Raw genomic sequence first — 9164 nt, 5'->3', positions numbered from 1 at the left:
GCATTGGACGGGGGACAGGTGTATGTCCAATGCGTTGGACGTGGGTCAGATGGATGTAAAATGCATTGGACGGGGGTCAAATGGATGTAAAACGAATTGGGCCGGGGACAAGTGTGCACAAAATACTGAGCAGAAGCTTCTCACTGATTGGGGTGTTTTTCAGCAGCGGGGACTACAGGACTGATCAGGGTTGAGGGAAAGTTGAATGGAGTAAAGTACAGCGATACCCTCAATGAAAATGGTGCTCAGGACTTCAAACTGGACTGAAGAATTATCTTCCAACATGACAATGACCTAAAGCCCACAATAAAAACGACACAGGTGTAGCTTAGTGAATTTCCTTCAGGATGCAGCCAGAGTTCTGACTTGAACCCTATCAAACATTGCTAAAGAAAGCTGAAAATGGCTGCCCATTGATGATCCCAACTCAACCTGAGTGAACTTGAGGAGATTTGCAAAGCAGAATTGCACGAAATTCCCCAATCCAAGTGTGCAAAGCTTGTTATATTATCACCCAAAAAGACTTGAGGCTGTAATTGCAGCCCAAGGTGTTTCAACTAAGCATATTCAAAAGTAAGATTTCAGTTTATTCTTTAAAATACATTTACAAAATTGTCTAAATTTCAGCTTTCACTTTGTCATTATGGGGCACTGAGTGTAGATTAATCAGAAAACAAAATTGTACAATTGTAGCATCAGACTGCAACATAACAAAATTGAATTGAAGTGAAGGGGGTCTGGACAATTACGAAAGCCTCTGTATATGTTTTGAACCAGATCTGACCATGGAGTTCTATACATTGGCTTGAGCTGTAATTTACTTATATGTAGCAGGATTCCAACTTTATTATCTGGAAAGGAAAAAACAAAAGGAAGGTGTACAGATAAAATATCAACTGAAAACAAGCAAAAAACCATGCAACAGCTCGGCTAAATATGACATTCGGGTAAATGTTATAATAATAACACAAAATGATAACTTCCAGGAAATATCTAATATTTCCCAGTAATTCACCAGTGATAGAGCAGTGCGAAGCTTCACAGAATAGGAGAGAGATTTATTCCGAATATTAACTGTGCTGGTTTGCAATCTATGTGAGCACAGTTTATCATCATCCAGATCTACAGATTACATTTGGAAACAGAGAGAAGTGTGTACCCGGAGTCTGGATATCTCATCATTGCACCCTCAACATATTTAACTGGAGATGCCAACAATCTAGTTTGTCTTTCATGCACAGAGACAATAACACTACATTGAAAACAAAGACTGATAAAATCAATTGTGTGATTTAGTATTGGAGAACTCATCTTTGTAAAGACCTCACACTCTTGCAAAATATGCAAGATGTCTTTTCTTCTCGCCAGCAAGAATGAAGAATGACTGCGCTGAGGAAGTCAATGGAAAATAAAATCTTAGATCTTAGAGGCAATATACAGGCTTATTTTTTCAATATATTGTATAAAATTATATTATTCACTCATCTAAAGAGCAATGGGTGCTTTTAGTATCCAACATTTGGGACCATGTTGGTGTAAACTTTGGGTTTACTGCTAAATTTGGCAACACGGATGTGCTACGGCTGTATTTTGGGGTTCCATTAATGTGAATAGTGCACAAACACACTGGGTCTAGGGTCTTGGTCTATTGTAAAGGGTTTACAGCCCATTTATAATCAATAGGTTGGTTTCAAGAGACCCTACTTTGTCTAAATACTTATCTCCCTTGCCAGTTATGTCAATCAATGTATCTTCATTGCCTACATACGGTCATCCAATATGGTTATCCAAAGTATGTTGGGAACATATTTCGTTTCTTCGTGTCTTTCTTGCTTACAAACGGTCACCAAAAATATGTTGGGGAAACATTCCAGGAGTTTTGCTTTATCTGGTACCCCCTAGCACTTTTCTTCCTATATTCTACAGCTCAATGAGTGAATTTAGGAGTAACGATGTCAACAAAGTCAACCAAAAGGATTGACACTTATCCCTAAACCTAGAATTCAGGCCAGGGCTGCCAACAGAAATATCTGGGCCCCATACTTGGGATACTTCCTGAGCCCCCTTGTCTACAAATTACAGCATTGCAAAAGTTAAGCTTTTCTGCATGGGGCTCGGAAAATGTACCCCATGTCCTACCCCCTCCCTGATGGCAGCCATTCTTCCAGCTGTAGTTTTGGTTTTGTACTGTTATGCCCAGGAGGATCTGTAAGAGGTGCTTTTAATTGGCTGCTAAAATAAAGGTAGCCAATCAGTAACACAGGGATCACAACCGCACTCTTGTTCAGCTCTATTGGTACTTTCAGTGAGACCTAGGTCATTATTTCACAAACGGAAGTAGGCGAGTGGAAATGGAAAGGGATGCAACTAAATGAAAAGAATGACATTATAAATAGCAAAATAGAGAATGATGTAATTGTGTTTAGAAGGTTTTAAATCACCTGTTGATTGTACCAATAACACATAATGGGCCTGATTTATTAAAGCTCTCCAAGACTGGAGAAGATAGACTAATATGGGAGAACCTGGGTGATACAGCCAAACTGCAAGCGATCTGGTGCATCAGCCAAGCAAGTTATTTCAAGGTTTTCCCATGATTGTCTATCTTTCCCAGTCTCTGAGTTATTTAATAAATCCGGCTTTTTCTGTGCAAATATGAAAAATCTCACTGTATTGTATCTATAGAGAAGCAGCATTGTCCCCCTAGGACAGGACTAGTATATCTCTACCTCTCCTGTTCTCTATAACATGAAGGGGGAAGGGAAAAATCAATGGATTTGATATAATAAAAGAATATACGGTAGACTATTCACTTGGCATTATTTTCTAGCAGCTTAGTAAGACTATGCTGACACTGGCCATGCGTTTGCAGTGCTGTTCTCATGCCAGTAAATGGCTGACTGTATGCGCTGCCCCAACCAGAATGAATGGGGGTGGCAGGGAGCCCTACAGGACCGCTCACTGCTGCAAGCTGTCAAATGTTCAGACGCTGGTGCTTTAGGAACTGCTGTGGTGCGAGTGGCCAAGGTGCAAGATGTCAGTCATTGCGAGCCACATGGAATTGTATGAACCTGCCTTAAATGGGGTGAAGCTATGCTGACTTCAACCATCCAATCTATCCAAAAATCTTAGTTTTTATGTAATTAACATTTTCCTGGAAGGGCGATAATTTACTTTACTTTAGTAACCCAACCCCAATGTAAGTGATAGAAGCACAGTAGAGGTAGAGAGTGCAGGACCTAGCATTTTTTACTCAAAGAAATAACTCTTTAATGGCAAAATAAAGCAAAATAAATACCTGTATTGTTAAGATTGACATAAGAAGCAGTTACAAGTGGGCCTTTAGCCTTTAGGGGCCCAGGAGCTGTTGTCATCATTCTTTGGATACACCCCAAAATAAAGCCAAACACACCAACCTTCTCATGTCTGCTTTATTTCAGGATGTAACACAATTTGAAACATGTTTCAAGTAGACATCCACAGATAATACTGCATAAAAAAATGAGAATAAAGACATAGTGGGCATAAAAAATCAGTTTTGTTTTCATTTCAGAAAGGAGATCGCCTCTAATAAGGAGCAGATGGCTCATCCCCTTGTAATTGTGTTACGATTTAATTGTTCCTACTCTCAGCAGGCCAAGAATTAGTACTGCATGATATTTCAAAAATGGAACAATTTCAAATTGTAGCTCTGCTCTGCCTCTCAATGGATTACAAGTGGCTTTCAATGGCTTTGTGTCCTGATTACTCCTTGCCGTTTGCTGCATTGTTAATGCTACTTTTGTACATATTGGTTCACAAAACAGGAATGGATAAAGGCGGGAGGGTGCGGAAGATGAATTGAGAGGGATCGGGAAGAGAGAACTGAAAAGGGATTATTCCCTCTCTGCAGAAAAATCAGTCTTCAGATTGATACACAGCGATGAAACCAGGAACAATTGTTACCATCCGGTGTCATGACAGCCGGCGTAATTCATGTGACATTATCTGGAATTGATCCTTGCTCCCTATCTCAGAGGGATAAAGTGATGAAGTCCACTCTTCATGGTAATGTCATTGTCCAAGTGTTTGACATCAACATTTAATACATTCTTCTGCAGGAGATGCTTTACAGAAAATAGATCCTAACCCTGAAATAAAGACATCTTTATGACATGTTACATCAAATACAGATTTCTATTGGGGAGCTCCATGGTGGTTCTGATCCTGGAATATACATTTAGTAGCTACATTAAAGTACAGTTCTTGTGAAAGTTGCAAATAAGAAAATTCTTGCATGAAAAATCAACACTTAGAAAAGAGAACATTTCCCTTTAAATCAGAATTGGGGGCTTAAAGCAGAACTAATCCTGCGCAACTTACCGATCCGCATTCCATCACAGGGTATCTCCGTCTTTCCTATTCATCTTTTTCTTCCCTCAGTCATTTTGATTGGCCATTCTAAAATGACAAAACTCCTGCATAGGAGTTTATTCATCCCGGCATATGCATGGGAACCGAGACTGCTGGGTTTACCTGACTACCAAAGCTGATGTTGCCCATGTACAGGTCAGCTTTGACAGCAGAAACCCGGATCAGGCAAGTAAGACACATTTTTGCAAAAGAGACATTGCCTGTCTCCTTCTGCAATAATGACCGGCCTGATCATTGAAACTTAAAAGTGGAACTTTAGTCTCCAGACATCTCTTCATTCTTCCAAAGTTCTGCAGTCTTTTTTCTATACTGGAATCGCTTTCTCTAATTTCATTGCACATTGTAAGTTTCTCACAATACACAATAAACATTCTCACAAGGAGAAAGTCAGATAGAGCCCAACTCATTTCCTGGCTGGAGAACGACCTATGGACGGCCTGTAGACTTTCATTCATTGGTTTTCCATTCTTTTAATCTTGGAGGCTCAGCATAACATATGGGTCATAACTTTTGTTCCTGTTTTAAGAAATCTATGTACCGTATAAGACGCACCCAATTTTAAAGGAGGAAAATCTAGAAAAAAAAGATTCTGAAAGGTTATTCCCCTTCTGATCAGTCTTATACGCCGAAAAATACGGTACATCACTCTACCAGTCATTCATAACCCAACTGCATTACATAAAGAAGCACAAAGATCTAGTGATCATATCATTGGGTTTAAATGAAGGTATGTAACAAATAAATATTTTATTATTATCACTGTTGTGTCCATAAGGAGTCCATAAGTGGCACAGTCATGCCGAAGCAAAAAAGGGTTTCACCAAACTGTTATAACAAATGGCTGAAAGCCTGCTGTTGTCTATATATATTTGTATGCAGTTGCATTAAAATCCCCTTCGCTGGAAATACAGTACCTAAATATTATTGAGACATACAATACTAAATATTATTGCACATACTTTTGCATATTCAGGTACGTGTAATAACCAGGGGTCCAAAACATTTGGCCATACTCTGTATAATATCATACATGGATAATGATGCATCAGCTGAACTCACCTGTGCTCTGTTCTTTGTATTTTATATCAGCTGTTCCAAACTTTTACAGTTTCCTCAACTTTCTGCCACTTATTTGGATCTTCACTGCAGATCGATACGGCATGTGTCCTACTTTTCATTCTGCTTAGGCAGAAATCTCAGATAAATGTGCATTGATTTCTATTATCTACAGGAAAACATATACTGGCACTTGGGCAGGTGTTTACTATATTCCAGCAAGTTTCCTAAGTCTTGTGGGTGCAGCTGATAGAAAGCAATTTAGTTCCCCATGAGACAATAGGTGGCTGGAGAGATGACATTAAAAAAGTTTGCTAACTTAAAATAAACTTTGCAAGTTATTTTTGTGTTGAGAAAAGATGATAAAGATGTTGATGAATAATAATGAAAAATAGGAAAACAAGAAGAATAGTTTGCAGGGTTGTAATGAGGGCAGCTCTCTGTAAAATGAATGTAATTGGGTTCCCCTTCCCATATCTACATCAGGACCCCCTCATTACATCGAAGTGCTTCCCTCTACACCCTTTAGATAGAGCTTCCCCTTTCCCCCGAGAGTCTACAATTTCACAACAATATACCCCTTTTAATAAGAGACTCCACCTTTACATCAAATTTCCCCCTTCACATTAGAATTCCACCTTTACATCACTTGCCCCCCCCCCCCACCTTTCCATTAGGTTCACCTCACGGCTTTACACCAGGAGCCCCCTATTACATCAGAGTCCTTCCCTTTACACTATATTACTTAGAGCTTCCCTTTTACCCCAAAGTCACCAATTTCACAACAGTTTACCCCTTTCAATAAGAGACTCCACCTTAACATCAAATTTCCCCCTTCACATTAGAATCCCATCTTTACATCCCCTGCCCTCCCTTACATTAGGTTCCCCTCCCAACTCTAAATAAGAAGCCCCCATTACATCAAATTATCCCCTTTACATCAAAATCCTACGTTCGGAATACTACCCCTGCATGCCCTCTGGAGTAAGGGGCCCAATTTTAATAGAAACCTCTACAAGCCGTGTTCCTATGCCGTTGCGTTTACTGGTTGAATTTGTACTACTGGCCACTGTGAAAAATCTAAATTTTGGGTTGTCTCCAAAAACAAAGGGGGAAATGATCCAATAATTGTTCTGATTGGGTGACAACTGTCTATAAAGGAGGAATTGTGAGAATACTTCAGCACAGGAGGTTAAGGGATGTCTTCCTATTTGAACATGGGTGGCAGAGAAAAAAGTTCCTCTCGTTCCTCTCCGCAGCCACTTTCATAAAATCAATAAAATGTGGCCCGCCAGCACTGCTGACCATAGTATAAAATACACGTGTACAAAAGTTATGACCTCAACCGTGTGCACAAGGAATCCCCTACACCATTACAGTGGGTGTGTGCTGTGCGGGACCCACACGGACCACGCCCACTCTGATTCCAAGAACGTGCTCTGCACGGAGCCTGCACTGACACCGGATTCCGTGCACAGGGAATCCTTCACGTCAGCCTGGTGGGCGTGTGCGGGACCTGTGCAAACCACGCCCACACTAACCCTGAGTACGTGCTGATTGGTTGGCCCCCACACATTTTCACCTTACCAAATCTGGCCCTCTCTGCAAAAAGTTTGGACACCCCTGCATCAACACCTAAAATAAACCTAAATACCTAATCTCTAGGATATTGCTTCCACAAAGTTTCCTAATACAGTTTGGTAACAGCCCGGGCCTCCTAAAACAGCATTTAATATCTTGAAAAGTTTGTAAATCGGCAGCTTACGCTCATGTTACGGCTTCATTGCAGATCCACTCTTTTCACTCATGGTAACAGCTGGCTCTCACTTCAATGAAAAAGGGAGATCATATTTTTGGCAAGCGAAAAGTTTCCCAGTTTTTATCTTGTCATAAAAGCATATTTAGCACTCGCATTAAAATGCGCTTAAAATGCTTTGCCCTCTCCAGCTCTACTAAATGGAGAAAATGGCATAATCATTTCCTGCATTGCTTAAAGGGACATTCTGCTGAAAAACGCTAATTGCATAAAATCCTAAAGTGAAAACAAAGCAGAGAACCCTCCTGGTTGTTTGCATGTTTCTAAGCAACATATGACGGATTTTTATACTAAGATAACAATGGAGTTTGGGGATAATTTACATTGAAAACATAATGAACTACAAGGAAATACAAGTTATTGCCTTTTTAAACTAAATCATTATTTCGTATTTTTTTTTTGTTCTCAAACATGCTGGGTCATTTTAGGACAAATGACACCAAAAACTCCAGTTGAACAGTCCAAATTATTTGAAATGGCGACCAATGCCCCAACTGAGAGGCTCAATGGGGGGCAATACAACAGCTGAATGACTCCCTGGGGGTCAATGCCCCAGCCCCATGAGCCAATGCCCCAGCTGATTGGCTCACAACATTCACTTGGTTCCTTCTAAATAATTAATTACTAAAGCTGTCCACATTCTTATTTTTAGGGCTATTCTGAATTTAGGAAGAAGAATATAGCATTGCAGTATTGTCTCCTAATATCTTCCGTAGTGAACCATGTGACCAAAGATTGCGGCCTGGCCTAAAACTGTAGTGGAAAGCCTGATTAATTTGGCTTCTGTTAATAACAAAGTTCAACACAAATTTTTGTTTATTTTCACTTGCCAAGGACTTTTCAATATATTTAGCATATTTCAGGTCTGCTGAATCCAGAAATGACATCAGTTTCATTGAATTGGCTCTAGTTCTTGTAATACAGAAATCAGAATAGACAATTTTAACACAGCATAAAATTATCAATCTTTATTTTCACCGATGTTTTGCATCATTTTATAATAAATAATACATTTTATATTAAATGTAGAATTTTTTTCATGAAACTTCCATTTGCCTTCTTTTTATTCATACATTTTCTTTTTTTACAGAAATATGAGTTCTTTAAGAAGAAGTTGTATAAATGACCCTAATGTATTTTGCTACATTTGTGGTGAATATTACAGAAACATTACAGAATTTGTGAAACAAGCATATCTTGTATATTTTGGTATTAAACTGGGGGACCAAGTTAAGTATTGGGCCCCCCATATGGAATGCAACACTAGTGTATTTAATGTACAGCGCTGCGTAATATGTTGCCGCTATATAAATCCTGTTTAATAATAAAATAAAATAGAGTGTCTATATCAGTGGAAAAATGGAAAACTGAAAAGTTTGATTTGGTGTACCTATGGTATGGGGAGAGCCCAGAAATCATACTAATGATTGTTATTTGTGTGCTGTGAATGTAAAAGGTTTCAATCGTTACAAGAAACACAAGTGGGAGTACGGTGATATGGAATCAGCAGGACGACCTGTGCCGCATGGTGCTGATGTTCCCATAGCAGTGTTCAGTCCCTGATATTCCTGTATCCGACATGGAGGATATACAGGGAGTGTAATCCAGAGTTAGCAGTGAATATGAAGTGAATATGTTTCATCAAACCAGCAGTTCTCCCAAGAAGAGCTCAATGATTTAATACGTGACCTAAGTCTGTCACAAGAAGCCTCTGAACTTTTATCATCCGGGCTAAAAGAAAAGAACTGTATGAGACCGGAAGATAAAATAACGGTTTATAGGACAAGAGAGGTGACACTCCGACCATATTTCAGTGAAGATGGAGGCTTTGTGTTGTAACATCCCCGGAATACTAGCCCATATGGGAGGACCAGAATAC

Source organism: Pyxicephalus adspersus, chromosome 4 (assembly GCF_032062135.1).
Source record: "Pyxicephalus adspersus chromosome 4, UCB_Pads_2.0, whole genome shotgun sequence".
Lineage (NCBI taxonomy): Eukaryota > Metazoa > Chordata > Amphibia > Anura > Pyxicephalidae > Pyxicephalus > Pyxicephalus adspersus.
The sequence above is the reverse complement of the archived record's forward strand: the minus strand, read 5'-3'. Positions refer to the sequence as shown.